This window comes from Oryctolagus cuniculus, chromosome 4 (genome assembly GCF_964237555.1).
Source record: "Oryctolagus cuniculus chromosome 4, mOryCun1.1, whole genome shotgun sequence".
Taxonomy (NCBI): Eukaryota; Metazoa; Chordata; class Mammalia; order Lagomorpha; family Leporidae; genus Oryctolagus; species Oryctolagus cuniculus.
In genome coordinates, this window is record NC_091435.1 from 16,874,364 (window position 1) to 16,896,925 (window position 22,562).

At 41.1% G+C, this 22,562-nt stretch overlaps 1 pseudogene; it reads right to left on the bottom strand.

Annotated features, from left to right (window-relative positions):
* Window positions 1-22,562, bottom strand: part of LOC108177911 (nucleophosmin-like) — a 70,086-nt pseudogene that overhangs the window by 11,309 nt on the left and 36,215 nt on the right.

The following is a 22,562-nucleotide window of genomic DNA, read 5'->3' on the forward strand; positions in this document are numbered from 1 at the left end:
ATGATAGGATTAAGTGTCAAAGGGATCACATAAACAAGACTAGTGTCTGCTAATACTAATTGATATAATTAAAAAGGAGAGAATGATCCAACATGGGAAGCAGGATACACAGCAGACTCTTAGAATGGCAGATGTCCTAAACAGCACTCTGGCCTCAGAATCAGCCCTTAAGGCAATTGGATCTTGCTGAAGAGCCCATGACAGTATTTCAGGCATGGAAAGCCAAGACACTCTGGCAAAAAAAAAAAGTCTAAATGAAAGCTCTCTGTGAGTGAGATCCCAGTGGAAAGAAGGAGCCGTCAAAGAAGGAGGTCCCTTTCTCTGAAGGGAGGAGAGAACTTCCACTTTGACCATGGCCTTGTCTAAATAAGATCAGAGTTGGTGAAATCAGAAGGCTTCCATAGCCTTGGCAACTCATGACAAGAGCGTAGGGTGATTACTGACTTCACAATTAAGAGTGTCAATTGTTAAATCAACAACAGGAGTCACTGTGCACTTACTCCCCATGTAGGATCTCTGTCCTTAATGTATTGTACTATGTGAATTAATGGTATAACTAGTACTCAAACAGTACTTTATACTTTTTGTTTCTGTGTGGGTGCAGTCTGTTGAAATCTTTACTTAGTATATACTAAATCAATCTTCTGTATATAAAGATAATTGAAAATGAATCTTGATGAAGAATGGGATGGGACAGGGAGGGGGGATGGGATGGTTGCTGGTGGGAGGGTGGTTATGGGGGGAAAAGCCGCTATAATCCAAAAGTTCTACTTTGGAAATTTATTTTTATTAAATAAATGTTAAAAAAATAGTAACCCTAGGCATAGATGATACAAATAGATATCTACTACATAGTCTTTTTAAATCAGTCCCAAGACTAATTTATTTAAATTAAGGTTTTTTTGAATAGGCAATATATTCCCCTGCTTCAAAATGCTAAAATTATTAAGCAGTTGGTAAGAAGATTTTTCTTTTTAATTCTCTGCTCCCTATTTCTAATACCTTCCCTCTGGTGTTATAATTTCTTGTGTTATAATCTTCCAAAGTTTCTTTAAGCCTACAAAAGAAATATACTTGTAGATATACTTGTAGAATCTTATTTCTCTTCTTTTTATTTTATGCAAGATGTAACAACACACACTATTCTTTTTTTTGACAGATAGAGTTAAACAATGAGAGAGAGAGAGAGAGAGAGAGAGGTCTTCCTTTTTCTGTTGGTTTGCCCCCCAAGTGGCTGCTAAGGCCAGCGTGCTGCACCCGCCGTGCTGTGCCAATCCAAAGCCAGGAGCCAGGTGCTTCCTCTTGGTCTCCCATGCGGGTGCAGGGCCCAAGGACCTGGGCTATCCTCCACTGCACTCCTGGGCAACAGCAGAGAGCTGGACTGGAAGAGGAGCAAGTGAGACAGAATCCGGTGCCCCAACTGGGACTAGAACCTGGGGTGCAGGCACTGCAGGCAGAGGATTAGCCTAGTGAGCCACGGTGCTGGCCAACACACACTATTCTATGCTTAAATTTTCCATCTAATATTTCAAAATTATATATATGTTTAATTTCAATAGGTGTGTCAAATTGGCCTCTAAGATAGATTAATTTATACCAATGTGTGATGTGTGAGCTCCTCAGTTTCCCTTAACCTCACCAATGTGTTTCAAAACTTCTTGGTTTTTGGTTTGCTAATCCAATAGTGATGTTCTGATTTGTGTTTCTTCTATTATGAGTGGAGTTGAACATTGGTTCACATCTTTAATAACAATTAATTTGAATCATATGAAATTCCCAGTTTTCATACATTTTTGACATACAAAGGCTACAATTTCAAATGAAACAACCTAATATAACACTCTTTTTCTGTACTATCTCTTTGTATAATTTATCCATATTGTTTTGGTCTTTTCCTAATTGATTTCTTGGTGATCTTTTTGTGTAAGGGAGATTAGCCTTTTTAAATATGTTTCACATTTTTTACTCATTTTCCTTCGATTTGCTTTTGAGATTTGTGCAGAAGTTTTATGTCATCAAATTTTTCCTTATATAGTTTATTGATTTTTAAAAAGATATATTTATTTATTTGAAAGGCAGAGTTACAGACAAAGCAAGGGAGAAAGAGATCTTCCATCTTCTAGTTCACTCCTCAAATGGCTGCAACTGCCAGAGCTGGGCTGATCCAAGGCCAGGAGCCAGGAGCTTCCTCTGGGTCTCCCATGTGGATTCAGGGGCCCGAGAACTTGGGCCATCCTTCTCTGCTTTCCCAGGCCATTAGCAGGGAGCTGGATCAGAAGTGGAGCAGTCAGGACTTTAACTGGCCTCCATATGGGATGCTGGTGCTGCAGGTGGCAGCTTTACTGGCTATACTACAGCATCTAGCCCAATTTATTGATTTTAAATTGAAGTAAGAAGATCATCTCCGGCCCAAAATTACAAAGGGAGTTCTTTATTACTCCCAGATTTTGAATTGGATGCATTGGAATCCAGTAATTCCAGGGCCAACCGCATGGGTGGGTGACTGGGGCAGTCATGGAAGCCCATGCTTACAAGGGGACCCATTATTATCTTAATGCTCTGCTGTTGCAATCTTGAATGTCACAAGACTTTTATTTATCATTGAAACATTTCTTAAGCAGCTAAGGAGATACGAAGATGATTAAAATGTGGTTAAAGAGACGAGGCATAGGCATGTGTAATAGAGAGCAATGTGACATGTTCACTGAATCACAGCAAGGGAAAGGAAAGTGCTTTAGTCAAGAAATTGCTTCCAGTCTGGGAGGGGGTGTGGATGACAAATCAGGAAGGAGTACGGAGACTAAAACAGAAGACTTCGGTGTGGATTGGTGGTGATACTCATTATGGTCAATATTTTGCTCATTTTCCTCTCTCACTCTTTGAGGTTAATTTACCACTAGAGCCCAAGACTGCTTCTATTTTTGCTTTAATATCTATAGGACTAAGTCCCTTTGGTGTTTTGGAACTTTTAACTTTTTGATCTTGGTTATGATTTTGTCTTTTTCATTCTGGTTTGATTTTTGTGCATTTTTGGCTGGGGTATCTCATATAGATTTCTTTACTGGAGTTTTTTCTTCAGTTTCTTCATCACCAAAATCTTCATCGTCATCATCTTCATTATGATCATTATCATCTTCTTTGTCATCTTCCCCAACAGGAAGTTTTATTTTTTTCTGTGGCAACTTGCTGCCACCTTCAGGAGTAGGTCACTTTCCAGATATACTAATAGCTTCACATCTCCCTTTTCATCTTCTGACTTGGCATCTTCCTCCATAGCTACTAAGTGCTGCCCACTATTTTGCATAGGCCCTGAACCACATTTCAAACTGAAGACTTTAGGCAATGTTATTTCTGAGCCCCCAAGGGAAACAGTTGATTGTACATACATTTTCAAAGTTGACAGTTTTGCTGTAGTTGGCCCTCCCTCATGATTCATTGCCTCTGCTCCAACAATGTGCAGTTCATCCTTTGCACCAATATCTAGACTGACCATTCTTAAGATGACTGGTGCTCATTTCAACATGGTCCACTTTCAAGTGATAATCTGTTAGCCTGTAGTTCACAATCAAAAAGATAGTTCTAGGGCCTGAGGGAGCTTATGTCCATGTCCATCGAATCTTCCTTGGGAAGGTAGAATACACTTAGCTGGGAGAGAATGCAGAGATAAATGCCCAGTGCTGCAAAGAACAGCCACCACAGGCTTGAATCTCACCAGGACAGTCATAAGAGTTTTGAAACAAAGGGTTCTTCTCTGTTTAAAAGAGGACATTTGTGATTTAATTTTTTAACTATAAAAATCTTTGGCCCATTTGTGTTTTTTTTTTCTGACTTTTATTTATTTTTTATTTATTTATTTATTTTTTTTATTTTTATTTTTTTTTTGACAGGCAGAGTGGACAGTGAGAGAGAGAGACAGACAGAAAGGTCTTCCTTTGCCGTTGGTTCACCCTCCAATGGCCGCCACGGCGGGTGCGCTGCGGCCGGCGCAGCAGGCTGATCCGATGGCAGGAGCCAGGAGCCAGGTGCTTTTCCTGGTCTCCCATGGGGTGCAGGGCCCAAGCACCTGGGCCATCCTCCACTGCACTCCCTGGCCACAGCAGAGAGCTGGCCTGGAAGAGGGGCAACCGGGACAGAATCCGGCGCCCCGACCGGGACTAGAACCCGGTGTGCCGGCGCCGCTAGGTGGAGGATTAGCCTAGTGAGCCGCTGCGCCGGCCTGACTTTTATTTAATGAATATAAATTTCCAAAGTACAGCTTATGGATTACAATGACTTCCCCCCCCCCACCCCATAACTTCCCTCCCACCCGCAGCCCTCCCCTTTGCCGCTCCCTCTCCCCTTCCATTCACATCAAGATTCATTTTCAATTCTCTTTATATACAGAAGATCAGTTTAGCTTATATTAAGTAAAGATTTCAACAGTTTGCACCCACATAGAAACACAAAGTGAAAAATACTGTTTGAGTACTAGTTATAGCATTAAATCACACTGTACAGCACATTAAGGACAGAGATCCTACATGAGAAGTAAGTGCACAGTGACTCCTGTTGTTGACTTAACAAATTGACACTCTTGTTTATGGCATCAGTAATCACCGTAGGCTCTTGTCATGAGTTTCCAAGGCTATGGAAGCCTTTTGAGTTCACCGACTCTGATCATATTTAGACAAGGTCGTAGTAAGAGTGGAAGTTCTCTCCTCCCTGCAGAGAAAGGTACCTCCTTCTCTGATGACTTGTTTTTTCCACTGGGATCTCACTTGCGGAGATCTTTCATTTAGGGTTTTTTTTTTTTTTTTTTTTTTTGCCAGAATGCCTGAAATACTCTCATGGGCTTTTTAGCCGGATCCGTATGCCTTAAGGGTCTTTGGCCCATTTGTAATTTGTCTCACTTAAAAAATGTGAATTATGGATCCAATTTTATTTTTTTTAAATATGTGTCTATTTATTTAAATGTCAGAGAGAGGGAGAGACAGCTCTTCCTTCCGCTGGTTCAATCCTCAAATGGCTGCAATGGTTGAGGGTAGGCCAGGCCAAAACCAGGAGCCTGGAACTCCATCAGAGTCTTCCATGTGGGCAGCAGGGCCCAAAAAAGAGAGACTGCTGGCTAGGTAGATCAGGACAATGAGTCCCTCCCCACCATCTGGAGTTTCAGGGAGCTGAGGAAAGTCAAGCAGCTGAGTTCTGTGAAAGATGTTGGTGTTATGTGCTAGTCCTTTTAATCAAGGTTTTTGTGTGCTGCTGTAACTGATCTAGGTACTGAGAATTTTATGCATCTTGGGGGAACTTTTCATGTGTTTTCTGTTGTGTCTATCAAGTTTGATTGGAACTTTCACCCAATTAACCAATAAAATGTATCCCTCTCCTGGGCCAATAATGAGAGCTCCCCTTTTACAGCCTATGAAAACCCCTGGATAATCAGCTCTCAATGGCTCTCCACTCCAGGGACCCCTTTTGGCGCAACTGGAAGTTTTTCACTTTTGCTTTCTCTAACTTATTTCAATAAACTACTTCAGTTTTACACACTTGGATGTCCATTCTTCCTTCTCTATTCTTCATGGATGAGAGACATGAACCTGATGGAGAAAAAGAATTGTAATAGTCGCAGACTCCTTCAGCTCAAAGCACTTGGGTCATCTTTGGCTGCTTTCCCAGGCCATAGCAGGGAGCTGGATTGGAAGTGGAGCAGCTGGTACTCGAGCCCAGCTCTGATATGGGCTTAACATGTTGAGCCACAATGCCAGCCTTCTGCTTTTTAAATTTATCTTATTTTAATCTTTCTAATTGTCTGCCTAGTTTTTCTGAAACCATTAATTCAATAGGACCTTTCCGTTCATTGGTTTGATACGCCATCTGGATCATATGGTGACTACCTGCAAGGAGGTGGATTTATTTAGAGACTTTGATTTCTCTCTTTTTTTTAATATTTATTTATTCATTTGAAAAGCAGTTACAGAGAGGCAGAGGCAGAGAGAGAGAGAGAAGATCTTCCATCTGCTGGTTCACTCCCCAAATGGGTGCAATGGCCGGAGCTGTGCTGATCTGAAGCCGGGAGCCAGGAGCTTCTTCTGGGTTTCCCATGTGGGTGCAGGGGCCCAAGGACTTGGGCTGCTTTCCCAGGCCATAGCAGAGACCTGGATCATAAGTGGAGCAGCCAGGCCTCAAACCAGTGCCCATATGGGGTGCTAACACTGCATACCAGGGCTTTAACCCACTGAGCCACAGCGCTGGCCCCCTGTTTCTCTCTCTCTCTCTCTCTCTTTTTTTTTTTCTGTTGTATCTCTTCATGTGCTGGTATCATATGCTTTAGCTACTGAGATCGACTCTGACCCACAACAACATCTCACAAGAGAGAAAATACGTGTCAGCAAAGGCAATCTGTCATCTTAACTTTATGATAGTTTCAATAAGGACATAAAAGTCAAGTGTAAACAGTTTTGTGCCAAGGGTATTTGTGATAGAAGCTGACTTGCAGTAGTAGAAAGTAGAAAAGAGAATGGAGTGAGATTGTGAACAGGCCTTTTCACCTTGGCTAGGTTATGCTGTTGAGTTCCTTGCTTGAACATGAGTCTAGATATTGCTGTGAAGATATTTTTTAGATTTAATTGACTTTTACAATTAGTTGATTTTCAGTAAAGCAGATCACTCTCCATAACAGGGGGTGGGGTGGGGTGGGGGGAGGACCTCACCCAATCAGTTGAAGGTCTTAAGACCAAAGTCTCAGTTTTGCTAGAGCAGATCCACTGCTGCTTCAAGAAATCCTGCTGGAGTTTCCAGTCAGCCTATCCTGTCCTATGGATTTGGGACTCAAGGCTGTCACATCAACTGTGACCTGGATATCCCTCTTGCTGGCTTGCCTATGTATTTCAGAAATGCCAGCCCCCCACAACTGCTCAAGTCCTTTCTTTTTTTTTAAAATTTTTTTTTGACAGGCAGAGTGGACAGTGAGAGAGAGAGCAGAGAGAAAGGTCTTCCTTTTGCTGTTGGTTCACCCTCCAATGGCTGTCACAGTTGGCGCACTGCGGTCAGCACACTGCGCTGATCAGAAGGCAGGAGCCAGGTGCTTCTCCTGGTCTCCCATGGGGTGCAGGGCCCAAGGACTTGGGCCATCCTCCACTGCACTCCCGGGCCACAGCAGAGAGCTGGCCTGGAAGAGGGGCAACCGGGACAGAATCCGGCGCCCCGACCGGGACTAGAACCTGGTGTGCCAGCGCCGCAAGGCGGAGGATTAGCCCAGTGAGCCGCAGCTCCAGCCTTCAAGTCCTTTCTTAAAGTAAATCTGCCTCCCTCTCCACCTGCTCTTTTGCTTCTCCATCTAAATATAGAGCCTATTTATTATGTTTCTCTGGATAATACTGAGGGAACTAGGTGAAAACTACGATTAGTTTTTTTTTAACCTTATGTTTCCTTTTTTTTTTTTAAACCTTACATTTCCTTCTTAGTATCATGTTCTTCTGTGTGAGTAATTCATGCATGTCTAGAGAGTACATCCTGTGTGTAGGGTATTGCTGCCAGAATTTGCCTTGGGCACTAGTATGGGGCTGGTGCCTCCCTTTTTTTTTTTCTCCTGGCAACTGTTCCTAATCTGGCACACGTATCTGTCTGCTCTACACATATTTCTATATACCCTTTGTGTCTATTCTTCTCATTGTGTTGCCTTATTTTTACTGGGAGAGAGTCTATATGAGGTGAGTGAAAGGTTAGTCAATAAAGAGCCACAGTTCATTTTACTTAGGATACCTATTTATTCTTTTTTTTTTTTTTTTTTTTTTTTTTTTTTTTTTTATACTTTTAAAGCATGAGATAGTTAGCAAACAGCATGAATTTGAAGGCATTGAAAACTGGACTTTTCTAAAAGAAAATTTACCCAGAAATTGACAATAATACTCTATTTTTTTAAATACAGGGATTATTTAGCACTTTTCAAATCTTTAGAGGCCTCAGAATCCTTTAATACACATATATGAATCAATCAACCAATCTATCTATCCATTCATCCATCCATCCACACACACACACACGAGGTACTTCAAAAAGTTTTTGGTAAATAGAATTAGAATATGAGTTTATTTTGGTGTAATTTTTTGAAATACATGCACAACTTTTTTCATCAAATGTATTTTCCATGTGTTTTGGAGACTTCTTTATGGCTGTGAATAAACAGGGTTTAGAGTTTCAATGTAGAGGCACAGAGCAGGATCAGTCAAATCAGGATACACACAGGGGAGGGACTGAGTGTATCCTGAACAGAACTTATGTGTTCTTTCCTTGCTTGCATTATGTTAAAATAGAAAAATATTACATTAAGTCTTTGCTTTTAACTGAACTTTTCAGTGGTTGGGTTAGTTGTTCTGTCACAACACTAAGCAGTCCAAGTTGTGTAGTTTGAGAATTTCACACGTATGTCAGAATAAGATGGCTCACTCTGGTGTTTATATAAACATCATTGCTTTAAAACAAAGGAGCCTACTTGGAGGCAAGAGGCAAATAATTCAGACTTGGTGACCCTGTTTTGATCTTCCAATCAATTGTAGGTCTGGGCCAATGGATACCACCATAGGAGTTTTGCTGTCTTGGAAAGTACAATCGCACATGAACTGTCACAGCATATGCTAAAACAAGATTGGCAAAGCTATCATGTAAGTCTCTGAATGTACACCAAAAGACTCAAGTGTTCTTGGAAAATGCTATTACTTAGAGAAATCAAAAAGTGGGCATCCAGCTGTTTCCTTGAAGCTGGACATTTTCCTCCTTGAATCACATAAAAATAAATCATAAAATATTCAAAATTTTGTCATACCCAGCTTTATACTTGATCACAAACAACGTATAAAGATAGTGCTCAATAGAGATATAGTCAGAGGATTTAAAGGTGAACAAATAATATTTTATATTCACATAAGGAGCAGTCTTTCAAATTTCACAGGACTTTCCAAACCTTCAAGAATTAAATACTTATTTAGTTGTCAAAATACTGCAGGGGGTTTAGAATTACTGTTTTATATGAAGAAACCGAGTTTAGTGGCTACCACAGTTTTTCAAAGTCTATGAATCTGTGAGGTTGTCTACAGCGTTATGAATGAGGTGATGGTTAAGGGAGGTCAATGCAGAAAGAGATAAAAGCAAAGGTTCTCTGAGTCTAAAATGTCTGAGTTTTAGAAGGCAAGTTCTTGACCACGTCATCTTTCCCAACTCCAAGCCTAGGGAGTGGCTGTGAAAACTGGACATTTTCATGGAGTGTATCATACATTTTGACTCCTACCAGCTGTGTGTTTATGTATAATCTTAGGACAGCACTCAAATTAGGGTTCTATCAGGCAGTCAGAGCATCTTGAAGGATCTTCAGGAAAGCACAGCCATCTCAAATTTTACCGGGTGATGGACAGGGATGCTTCTTGCTGGAGCTGTGACATCTCCAAGATCAGTCACATCTCTAGCTTTCAAAGTAGGAGCAATGAGAGATGCAGTGGACAGTTAGAATTTTAACACAGCCTATGGCACAAAGCCACCTACAGAATATTAGTTATGTCAGATATTACCACAGCTTCTACTGCACGATTCCTTCTCTGACCACCGTCACTATTGTTCTTAATCTGGGGGTTGGTTGACAACCCTACCCCTGCCATTGTTTTTCCTGCCTAGGGCCCCAAAAGGTATAGGGTGAGGATTAAAAGGAAAAAATGTGGGTGGCCCTATACCTCTTGTTTTAATTTCCACTTAGGTTCTGAATTTCAAAATTTATTGCTATCAAATAGAATAATGATAATAAAAATAAATATAAATAATTGGTATAATTTATCTAGTCATTAGTATGGGCTAACACAGAGTGACTGGTGAACATATAGCATCCAGTGTTGCTCTCAGTTCTCTGGAGTGGATAGTTGTATTGTCCCCATTTCACAGATGCGGAAACCGAAACACAGATAATTTAAATTGTCCAATATCAAAAAGCTACTAAGTGAAAGATGTAAAGCTCCAAAGTTCAATGATCTTTTGTTTATATTCTGCTTATTTTGGATTTAATCTAGAACAGGTTAAGAGTTATGGAGATAGAGCCGGCGCCGTGGCTCAATAGGCTAATCCTCCACCTTGCGGCGCCGGCACACCGGGTTCTAGTCCCGGTCGGGGCGCCGGATTCTGTCCCGGTTGCCCCTCTTCCAGGCCAGCTCTCTGCTATGGCCAGGGAGTGCAGTGGAGGATGGCCCAGGTGCTTGGGCCCTGCACCCCATGGGAGACCAGGAAAAGCACCTGGATCCTGGCTCCTGCCATCGGATCAGCGCGGTGCGCCGGCTGCAGCGGCGGCCATTGGAGGGTGAACCAACGGCAAAAGGAAGACCTTTCTCTCTGTCTCTCTCTCACTGTCCACTCTGCCTGTCAAAAAAAAAAAAAAAAAAAAAAAAAAAAAAAGAGTTATGGAGATAATGATTTTAAACTATGGCCTAAAATTATATATTTCAAAGAGCAAATAATACCACACTATCTCACTATGTGTGTGTGTGTGTGCACGCACATTTGTGCTTGTGAGTTTATTGTTCTTCACCTTTCTAAATGTTAAAATTACTTAGAAATATAAGTAGTTTATCATCAATGTACTATAAATGCTATCATTAAAAGAATAATCTGATGTGGCAATAAAAAATTGTGTCCCCAGTGGTTTGTCCCCGAACCATTGTTTTGGGGACTTGGAAGCTTGGCCCTGCTGTGGTGATAATGGGAGTTGGTAAACTTTTAAGAAGAGAAACCTAGGGGGAGATCTTTAGGTCATTGGGAGTTCTTACCTCAGGAGGGATTAGCAGTTCTTGTGGGATCCCTGAGTCGGTTCTCATGAGGCTAAGTTATAAATGCCTGATTTGTGCTCCCAATTTCTGCCTGATGACATAAACTCTTCCTCTTGCACATTATCCCACCATTCTGATCCCATCCATCGTGAGATTTTCACTAGAGCCAAGCTGATACCAAGGCCATGCCCTCGAACCGCTGGAACTGTGAGCTGATAAACCTTATAAAGTCATTCATCTCAGAGTATTACACTGCAGTAGTGAAAGATGGACTAATACAATACCCAACACCCAACAGTCAACCCAAAGCCCAACCTGAGGTTCACAAATTCAGGGACGTTCTGTGATGTGTGTGCAGAGAAGCCCTGGCAGTGGATGGCTACTGCTTGATGAGCAAAGGAGAGGCAGTTCCAAGCAGGTACAGCAGGATGGTTTGGGGATGCTTGAGATGGCTTCCAGCAAGACAGGATTACTGGCTTTGCTGACAGATTTTCCGGCAAAAATTAAGCCCAAGAGGAGGCTTCAGGCAGAAATCAAGGAGTATTTGGTAGAATACCAAATAGCCATATGGATAGAAATCAATGGACTTTTCTTTTAATTTTAGCCATATGGATAGAAATCAATGGACTTTTCTTTTAATTTTAGCCATATGGATAGAAATCAATGGACTTTTCTTTTAATTTCAGAGGAAGAGAAAGGAAAAGAGATGGAGTGAAGAGGGAGAGGGAGGTAAAGGAAGAAGAGGAGAGGGGAGGGGAAGGAGAAAGATACAGAGAGGGAGGGAGGGAGGGAGGGAGGAGGGAGGGAGGGAGGGAGAGAGAGAAAGAGAGAGAGAGAGAGATTGCTTGTATCCATTGACTCAATCCCCAAATGTTTAACAACCAAGGCTGGGCCAGGCTGTAGCCAGGAGGGGGAAACTCAATTTGAATTGCTCACAAGGGTAGGTGGGACTCATAGTTGAGCCTTCCTCTGCAACCTCCTAGGGTGTGCCTTAGCAGGAAGCTGGAAGTCGGAATGGAGTTAAATCTTAAAGCCAGGCTTGATCCGGGATGAGGTTCTCCCAAGTGACATCTTAACTGCAGGGCTAAATGCTTCCCCCAGAAATCTTGATTGATTATATCAGTTCCAAGTGCAGCTGCTCCTACACTTACCATATGGTGACATCTCAACATACTCATCACAAATTGAAAATGCATCGAATTCACCTCACCTACTGCACATCCTAGTTCAGTAACACAACACACTATAGAGTTGTTTTACTACACGGTTGCAGGGTGATTGGGAGCTGTGGTTGCTGCTGCCGCCAAGTATCACGAGAGAGGATGGCCCCTAGGAAAAGATCAAAACTCAAAATGGAATGTGCCATTTCTACAGAGTGTGTATTATTTTTACCATATTGTAATGTCAAAAAATTGCAAGTTGAACTATCATAAATTGGGGACCATCTGTTCTCTGTTTAGCCTTTCAGTAGCTCCTTTTCCTCCCATACATCACAGAATTCCCACTTTCTCTCTCTCTCTCTTTTTCACTTTTGACCAACAACAGGCAGTAACATTTTATTATCAACCTATCATCACCTATTTTACACTAGCCAGTTTTCTTTGCTATGATGAAATTGTGTTCTATTCTCCTGTGTCTATTTTTAGCTTTTAGCTTTCACTCAAGTTTTTCCCCCTACCCTTTAATATTCAGAATTGGATTTTTAAGCCTCTACATTCCTACTTTTGTCTTTTAAAACTTACATTTATAGATTCTTTCTTGCTGACTTCCTAGCCTGGTACCATCACTCATCTCCTGACCTTCCTTGGTCCCTTAAGAACAAGGGTACAAGGTACATTCAACAATGACGATGGCCATTGATGTAGGTGAAGAGTTAATGTTTGCAGATAATTGTGGATGATTTCTGTAAGATGCTCATTAAACATGCATATGTCAATCTTGAAGACAGTTTACCAACTCCTCAGCTCTACTATGAGAAAGACATATTTTTAGTCCTAGAAATTGTCAGAAGGATCAACCAATGACCTTAGGTTATACTTAGGTGCAACTAGAAAAACTATGGATAAGCCCAAAATATAAATAGGTAAAATAATGAACCTAGGAAAAACTTAAACCCTTAGCTCAAGCTTACTAGTGCATCAATATTAATCTTCACATCCAAGGGAATAATCAACAAACCTTTAAACTGTCAAACTGTTGATCATTTCCTTAATTCAGATTTCTAATATCTTCATCATACACAGACAAAGCTTTCAACATCACTAGGATAACTAATTTTGGTCACAATCCTGAATGTTACAAATCCTGAGGCAAACTTCTTACTTGATCAGCTTCTCAGTTGCTGAAAGTATGTCCTAAATGCACTGAAAATAGTTTGCATTTATCGAACACTGGGCTGCTTTTCATGCATTTTACAGATTTTAATGCATTTTTTTTTTAAATTTTGACAGGTAGAATTATAGACAGTAAGAGAGAGAGACAGAGAGAAAGGTCTTCTTCCATTGTTTCACTCCCCAAATGGCTGCTACAGCCAGCGCTGTGCCGGCCTGAAGCAAGGAGCCAGGAGCTTCTTCCCAGTCTCCCTAGTGGGTGCAGGTGCCCAAGCACTTGGGCCATCCTCCACTGCCCTCCCGGGCCACAGCAGACAGTTGGGCTGGAAGAGGAGCAACTGGGACTAGAACCTGGCACCCATATGGGATGCTGGCGCTGCAGGTGGAGGATTAACCAAGTAAGCCATGGCACCGGCCCCAGATTTTAATATATTTTATGATTAGAATATTTGTCTGTGGTAGATACTTACATATGCGAATGGCAAGTACTTGTGGAATATTTGATGTTGTGTTTTTCCCCAAGTGCATCTTTTTGTGTACCTCTTGCCTGCTCATCCAGTCAATACTCGCCGAGTGCTTTATTGTGCATGGTCATCGTGTGAGGTGTTGCTGATGAAATGACAGAAAGACAACGTCCTTGCTCTTCATGAATTTGCAGCCGACTGGTTTGGAACTGGAAAGGCAGGCCCACAGCTCATGGTCAGCTGGTCAGAAAGGCCATGAAGTAGCACAAATTCTGGGCAAGAAGGACCTTATATTTTGGCTGTGGAATCTTCAGGCCACCTTCTCAACCAATTTAAACTTCAAATTTCTCCTCTATTAAGGGGGAAGTCAATTTTATTTTTCAAGGATTTATAATGGGAAGCCATCATTATCAGAGTTTCTCTCTCTCTCTCTCTCTCTCTCTTTCTCTTTAAAGATTTATTTATTTGTTTGAAAGTCAGAGTTACACAGAGAGAGGAGAGGCAGGACTTCTTCTGGGTCTCCCACGAGGGTGCAGGGGCCCAAGGACCTAGGCCATCTTCTACTGCTTTCCCAGGCCATAGCAGAGAGCAGCCGGGTCTCTAACTGGCGCCCACATGAGATGCCTGTGCTTCAGGCCAGGGCATTAACCTGCTGTGCCACAGTGCCAGCTCCAGTGTCCTTTCTTTCTCAATGTATTCCAAACATCTTGAAAACAAAGTAGATGAGAAATAATGAAATAAATTCAACAAAGATACTATTCTCCCCTCCTAGTGTGTTATTCACTCTCTGCCCAAAGGTTCATTTGAGCTTACCATGTACCTTAAAGTTGTAAGTAGATATATTTGGATATATGTATTCCAGGAAAAGTCAGAACCTAACTCTTTGACACATGACAGTGTTGGAGTAACAGGTGGCTTTCAGTGAGTCCCGTTTTTAGACTATTCAGCTCCAGAATTCTATCAATTCACATTTAACAGAGCTGTCTCCTGAGCAAACTGCAGAATCCATGCTTGTTTCTCCAGCCCCATATGATACAGAATCCCCAGTAACCTAGGGGAAAAACCACCTTCACAGAGGCAGACATGAGATAGAGGCTTCTGGTGGCCATCCAATTGTTATTCAGCAATTCCTTGTCGACTCTTTAGTCAGTGTGTAATTTAAAACAGACATCTTCATGCATTATTCAGTTGAACCAAACCTGTGCCACAATGTGTGGATACCACATTTTCTAAAGGGAATTTGCTGCCTTTGGTTACTTGTATAGTTCCTTCCCCCAAATTCCCAAATAGTGAGTAACAAGATTATCTGCTGATCCAAATGACAATTTTATTAATGTCTCCATTCACTTGTATTGGCATTGTTGTTTGAAGTGTTCACATAGCTTCCAAATACCTCACATGAAGGGCAGCTCATGAACATTCCTGTTGAGTTTACTATGTTGTCCCAACAGGGCCTGACATTTGAGTTTTTCTGATTACAGATATCCATATTTAGGCAAAACTCTGGTTGCTTTGTGTTCTATGTTAGAAAGAGGAATTTTGGTTGACTAATCTTTCCATTTAGGTATCTTTAGTGAAAAACTTTTGAAATGAAATTTTTGATATGCAAATTACCTTTGGAGACAGTGAGTAGCAGTGAAGTATTTATGTTGTTAATTGGATAGTATCCTATACTGTTGTAGACTAATGAATTTACGTGCATTCTCTCTCTCTCTCTATATGTGTGTGTGTGTGTGTATGTGTGTATATATATATATATATAAAAAATATGAAATTTAGATGCCTGGGTCATTTCTAAGCATGTTATTTTCTTTCCTGAAGGAGAAAAAAGGACAAAAAAAAAAAAAGAAAATGGAGGTAGAATAAATTATATTAGTTTCCCAGGGCTGCTGTAATAAATGACCACAAACTAGATGTCTTTAAACAACAGAAATTTATTCTCTCAAAGTTCTGGAGGCCAGAAATCTGAAGTCAAGGTGTCAAGGGGTCAGCAGGGGCACATTCTCTCTAGAGGTTCCATGGAGATACCTTCCTTGCTCTTCTAGCTTCTGTTGGTTTCAGGTGTCCCTGGCCTCATAGGTGCATCAATTCCTGTCTCTGCTGCTGTCTCCATATGACTGTCTTTTCCTTTTCCCTGTGCTTTCTCTCCTTTTCTGTATCTCCTCCAGATTTTTCACTGGACTTAAGTCCTGCCTGGATCACCAGGATATGGTTCAAGATCCTTAGCTGAATTACAATGGCAGAGACCCTTTTTCCAAATAAGTTCACACCCACAGCTTTTCAGAGTTTGGATATGATATTTTCAGTGGTCACCATTAAACCCACACTATATGCTGATTTTATGAATAATCATTTCACTTTGGGAGTATGTAAACTATTTTATAAAAACTGTTTATTTTTATCAATCCTAAAACCTCTGAATTCACTAAAATAAACATACTTGACAGAATCCAGAAGTTGTTTTTTCTTTATAAGTTCAGTAAAATAAAAATAATTTATCCTGGGGATATTTACACACACAGCTTGAAATTGGCAAAGCTCCTTTTGTGAGCAGATGCATTTCGTTTTAGGTAGTTGTTGGAATTAACCAGTCACTTCCCCAAGAGTTAAAAGTTGAACTCTGTATTTGCAATTCAGAGGTAGTCACCACTAGATGGCAGTCTTGGTTCATGAGAAAGTACCAATGTCTTGACTAATGGAAGTCATTGCTTAGAGACTATCACTTAATAAAGCAAATTTTGCTTCCTCCCACGTACAAGAAAACAGTTAAAATATTAAGATATATATATATATATATGCTTGTATACTCTGTAAAAAGAGAAATAAGACACTGAATATAAGCAAAAATGCAAGGACAATAGGATTTCCATGCATTGTTTTTGTTTTGAATTGAGGCTGTCATAAATCCATGTTGCTTTGCTTGTACTAACTCTTCTTTGGGGCAGTAGTTCTCTGCCTTGCACACACCTTGGAATCCTCGTGGGGAGCTTTAAGGGTTCCTGGAGCCTAAGTGCCCATAAGAAAATTTGATTTGCCTGGGCATTCTCATCAAATTCTGAAAAGATCCAGAGACAAAAGACAGTTGGGTTCCTAGAAAGATAGAAGAAGCTATGGTCTTGGGTAAACAGAGAGAGTGAGATGGAAGAAAGATACAGTACAGAGGGGATGGGGGTTGGCAAATAGCACTACCACTGAGAAAGTAGAAGCCACATTGCAGAGAATTGGCCACATTACCTTAGGGACAAAATTTCAACAAACAGCTACTATTTGGTAGGACCATTTCATAATTTGGAACTTCCTATAGTGTTCATGCTTCTCTTACTGTCTTAATTATCCACCCAGAAAAACCTCATGACTTGAGACAGACTGTGGGACTCTGGTTCCTACAAGCACAAAGTCATGGCACAGAGGACCTTCCAATGCATGGGATACAGAGTCCGTGAGTTTCTCCCTATTAGTCTCACCCTTCCCATCTGTGAGGACTCAAGGCACATTATGGGCAGTAGATTGGCCCATCATCCTATTGTTGCTTAACACTGTTAGCAACTGACTCATAGTCAGCTCAGGCACTGCTAAGTCCTCAAGCAGAAGACACTAGAGCAGCAGGTCTTAACTTTGACCTTGACTGGCAGAAAATTATATTTCTATTAGAACTTTCCTAAAAATAATTGCCTATTCATGGAAAGCCATGACACGGTGGCAAAAAACAATCTAAATGAAAGATCCTGGTGAACAAGACCCCAGCAGAAGGATCAGGCCATCAAGGAGAGAGGCGCCTTTCTCTGAAGGAGGAAGGAACCTCCACTGTGATATGGCCTTGACTAAACAAGTTCAGAGTTGGTGAACTCAAGGGGCTTCCATAGCCTAGACAGCTCATAGCAAGAGTCTCGGGTGATTGCTGACATCATAAATAAGAGTGCCAATTGTTAAATCAACAACGGGAGTCACTGAGTTCATGCTCCCCAGGTAGGATCTCTGTCCTTAATGTGTTTAACTATGAAATCAAAAACAACACTACTAGTAGAACAATACCCTATACCTTGTGCGGTTGTGTGAGTGCAGCCTGTTGAAATCCCTGCTTAGTATATACTAAGTTGATCTTCAGTATATGAACGTAATTGAAAATGAAACGTGATGAAGGGCGGGATGGGAGAGGGAGTGAGTGAGGGGAAGGCCACGGGAGGGAGGGAGGTTGGGGGGGGGAAGCCACAACAATACAAAAGTTGCATTTATATTCTACTTAAAACTATTGGTTGAACTCTGTAATTAATACACAATTACTCTTAGGTGTTTAATTAATGCTATAACTAGTACTCAAATAGTATTTTACACTTTGTGTTTCTGTGTGGGAGCAAAATGTGGAAATCTTTACTTAATATATGCTAAATTGATCTTCTGTATATAAAGATAATTGAAAATTAATCTTGATGTGAAGGGGAAGGGAAGAGGGAGTGGGAGAGGGGAGCATTGTGGGTGGGAGGGAAGTTACGGGGGGGAGGAAGCTATTGTAATCCATAAGCTGTACTTTGGAAATTTATACTCATTAAATAAAAAAAAAAGAAACACATCTGTGAATGTGAAAAAAAAATAATTGCCTATATTTATTTATTTGAAGCAAAGAGAAGCAGAGAACTCCTGGCCACTAGTTCTCTCTCTAAATACCTACAACAGCTAGGAACGGGCTGGGACCAAAATTAGGACTTGTGAAGCCAATCCAGGTCTTGCACCTGGATGGCAGCAACCCAATTATCTGAGCTATCACTGCTGCCTCCCAGGGTCTATATTAGCAGGAAGCTGGAGTCAGGGGCCAGAGCTGGGCATCAGCTCTGATGTAGGCATCTTAACCACAAGGCCAAATGCCCACACCATATGTTTCTTTTGAATATTGACTTTCATAAGATTCTATCAAATAGAATATTCTAGGAAAAATCTCTTGTTCTTGGTATTACTAAAGGCAAAATGGCCCATTTTTTTATTCAACATAGTATTTTCTGGTTTAGGAAGACAAATACAACACAATTGTGCAGCAACACTTAATGCATACATACATACATGTGAGCATGTATCTATTGAAGCTAGCTTGTTTCGTATTACTTGTCATCATTTGTGCATTCAACATTTCCTTCAGCACTTTATAACTTATGTGTTTAATCTCCATTAAGTAACACCATTTGACAAGAAGCCAAATTATTTGCTCAGTTTGCATGCTAAAGGGTTCTTTATTGCATTTCTTCCCAATATGAGTTTTCTGATGGGAACGCCACAGTTGGTTGACCTCTCTACAATGAAACAGGTGCTGGTCTGTCCACAGTATCACGATCCTAAAGTTGACTGAGGGATGAGCAATCACACTAGATGTTCTTTATCCAGGACACTGAGTTTACTGATGTGAGAATCCTCCCATGTCCAACAAATACTGCTCTCTGATTAGCAGGTCTCTCCATCGGGGCTTCCCCGGATTCCTCCAAGAGCTTTCCTCCTACAGATGAAGACTTCCAGCCTATTTTCCTGTTTCCGGAATTATTTCTGTTTAGATTTTTTTCTCATGCACACTAAGGATGAAGCTTGAAGTCTCCTCCACAGTGATTACAGACCTCTGGTTGCTCAATGACAGGAATTTGTTCCTTTCACAAAGTCATGCTGAATCAGGTCTGGGCATTGGCTATTGCTCCAGAAACAACACAGGGATGGCAAAATCTTCACCGTGGGAATTTCTTCCAGATGGTCTCAAGAGATTTCCAGTTTCAAGAGGTTTCCGGTTTTCTTCAAGCTATCTAGAATTTGTTTCTGTTTGAGACAGTTTAAATGAGATCCTGCCTGAAGTCATGGAGGGCAAATAAGCCATTTTTCAAGGTCTCATCTCTCTTCAAGGCTTTCAACCTTACTAGTCTTTGATATGTTGAATCCCTTTAAATTATTTCCCAAGCCTTGGAAAGTGCCAGGAAAAGCATCAGATTGCAAATAAGGAATGAAATTGTTTACCCACAAAAAAAAGTCTCCACCAAACATCAATAAATTAGCACCTTTCAGCGGCAGAAATCTTTAGTCCTTCAAGCTTGGTTTAAGCTTCCTTGATCTCAGGGGAAGCTTTCATGAAAAACGCAGTCTCCGAACAGCTGGTCTACCTGGAATTTTTCGTTTCCTGTGTGTGTGTGTGTAAAGGCTGTTGTTCTCCTTAAAACAACTCTGCACACCACAGAGGGGTGTTGAGGGCAGGGGGTTGGGGTGGGTGCAGAATGAGTCGATTTCTCTGGAAGCCCAGGGTGGGCTGGCATCTGGAAACGTGCCACACCGTGTGGTGGTTGTTTTAGACAACCATCTAAGATGTGGGCCTGGCTGCGGAGCATGGTGCTAGCCCAGGACGCTCCTCCTAGGACCCTCCTCCTAGGACTCTCTTTCATTGAAAGAGAAGACAGATTGTTCAGCTTCCCTCATGCAACCCCTCCACTTTTCTTTGTATGCGGTGTGTGTGTGGGGGGAGGTTTGGTGGCTGCCTTATCTGCCTTACCTTGGGATTGCAATGAGGAAGGTGACTTGGTCTAAGTCAAGAAGGGCAATGCCCTCAAGCTCAAAATGGATGGTGGATTTTATTCACTCCTTGTCTAGAATGGGTCACTTTTATATGGGAATGGAGGAGAACCAGAGTCTATAAGACATTGTCAATTTTGATTGCATAATGAGATTCCTTTTAAAAATTAAAATAAAAAATTTGGGGGCTGGCACTGTTGTGGAGTTAATTAAGCTGCAGTTTGCAGTGCTGGAATTCTGTATGGGTGCCAGTTAGATCCCTGGCTGCTCCACTTCAGATGCAGCTCCTTGCTAATGCATCTGGGAAAGTAGTGGAATATGGCCCAAGTGCTTTGGCCCCTGTACCCATGTGGGAGACCAGGAAGAAGCTATTGGCTCCTGGCTTTGGCCTGGTGCAGCCCTGGCCATTGTGGCCATTTGGGGAGTGAACAGCAGATGGAAGATCTCTCTTTCTCTTTCTACCTTTCAAATAAATAAAATCTTATTTTTTTTAAATAAAAAAATCTTTAAAAAAATTATGCCTAGATTCTATTCACACAATTTGGTTTAATGATGTGGGGTGTAGTCTGAGAGTCGGGATTTTAAGAAAGCAACTGAGGTAATAGTAACGTGTAGCCAAAGTTGAGACCAAAGAACAGTCACAATGTCCAGAACAAAGGATCAGCAAAACATCTACACCTGCACATCTGTGGCAGTCTGCAAGATGCCTGACACGTGCAGGTTCATGTATTTCAATTCTCTCTCAATAATACAAAACAATTTTTTTAAACTTTTATTTAATAAATATAAATTTCCAAAGTACAGTTTATGGATTACAATGGCTTACATCACTTCTCTCCGACTCCCACCCCTCCCATCTCCCACCCCCTCTCCCATTCCATTCACATCAAGATTCATTTTCAATTATCTTTATATACAGAAGATCAATTTAGTATACATTAAGTAAAGATTTCATCAGTTTGCACCCACACAGAAACAGTGTAAAATACTGTTTCAGTTCTAGTTAAAGCATTACTTCACATTGGACAACACATTAAGGACAGAGATCCCACATGAGGAGTAAGTGCACAGTGACTCCTGTTGTTGACTTAACAATTTGACACTCTTGTTTATGGTGTCAGTAATCTCCCTAGGCTCTAGTCATGAGTTGTCAAGGCTGTGGAAGCCTTTGAGTTCGCTGACTTTGATCTTATTCAGACAGGGTCATAGTTAAAGTGGAAGTTCTCTCCTTCCTTCAGAGAAAGGTACCTCCTTCTTTGATGGCCCAATTCTTTTTTTTTTTTGCTTTTGTTATTCTTTTTTTTAAACTTTTATTTAATGAATATAAATTTCCAAAGTACAGCTTATGGATTACAATGGCTCCCCACCCCCATAACTTCCCTCCCACCCGCAGCCCTCCCCTTTGCCGCTCCCTCTCCCCTTCCATTCACATCAAGATTCATTTTCAATTCTCTTTATATACAGAAGATCAGTTTAGCATACATTAAGTAAAGATTTCAACAGTTTGCTCCCACACAGAAACACAAAATGAAAAATACTGTTTGAGTACTAGTTATAGCATTAAATCTCAATGTATAGCACACTAAGGACAAAGATCCTACATGAGGAGTAAGTGCACAGTGACTCCTGTTGTTGACTTAACAAATTGACACTCTTGTTTATGGTGTCAGTAATCACCCTAGGCTCTTGTCATGAGCTGCCAAGGCTATGGAAGCCCCCTGAATTCACCGACACTGATCATATTTAGACAAGGCCATGGTCAAAGTGGAAGTTCTCTCCTCCCTTCAGAGAAAGGTACCTCCTTCTTTGATGACCCGTTCTTTCCACTGGGATCTCACTTGCGGAGATCTTTCATTTAGTTTTTTTTTTTCCCCAGAGTGTCTTGGCTTTCCATGCCTGAAATACTCTCATGGGCTTTTCAGCTGGATCCGCATGCCTTAAGGGCTGATTCTGAGGCCAGAGTGCTGTTTGGGACATCTGCCATTCTATGGGTCTGCTGTGTATCTCACTTCCCATGTTGGATCATTCTCTCACTAGTATTTGGAGACACTATTTTGTTTGTGTGATCCCTTTGACTCTTAGTCCTATCATTATGATCAATTGTGAACAGAAATTGATCACTCGGACTAGTGAGATGGTATTGGTACATGCCACCTCGATGGGATTGAATTGGAATCCCCTGGTATGTTTCTAACTCTACCGTTTGAGGTAAGTCAGCTTGAGCATGTCCCGAATTGCACATCTCTTCCCTCTCTTATTCCCACTCTTATATTTAACAGCAATCACTTTTCAGTTAAGTTTCAGCACTTAAGAAGAATTGTGTATTGATTACAGTATTCAACCAAAAGTATTAAGTAGAACAAACAAAAAAATACTAAGAGGGATAACATATTAAGCTGCTCATCAACAGTCAGGGTGAGGGCTGATCAAGTCACCATTTCTCATAGTGTTCATTTCACTTTAAC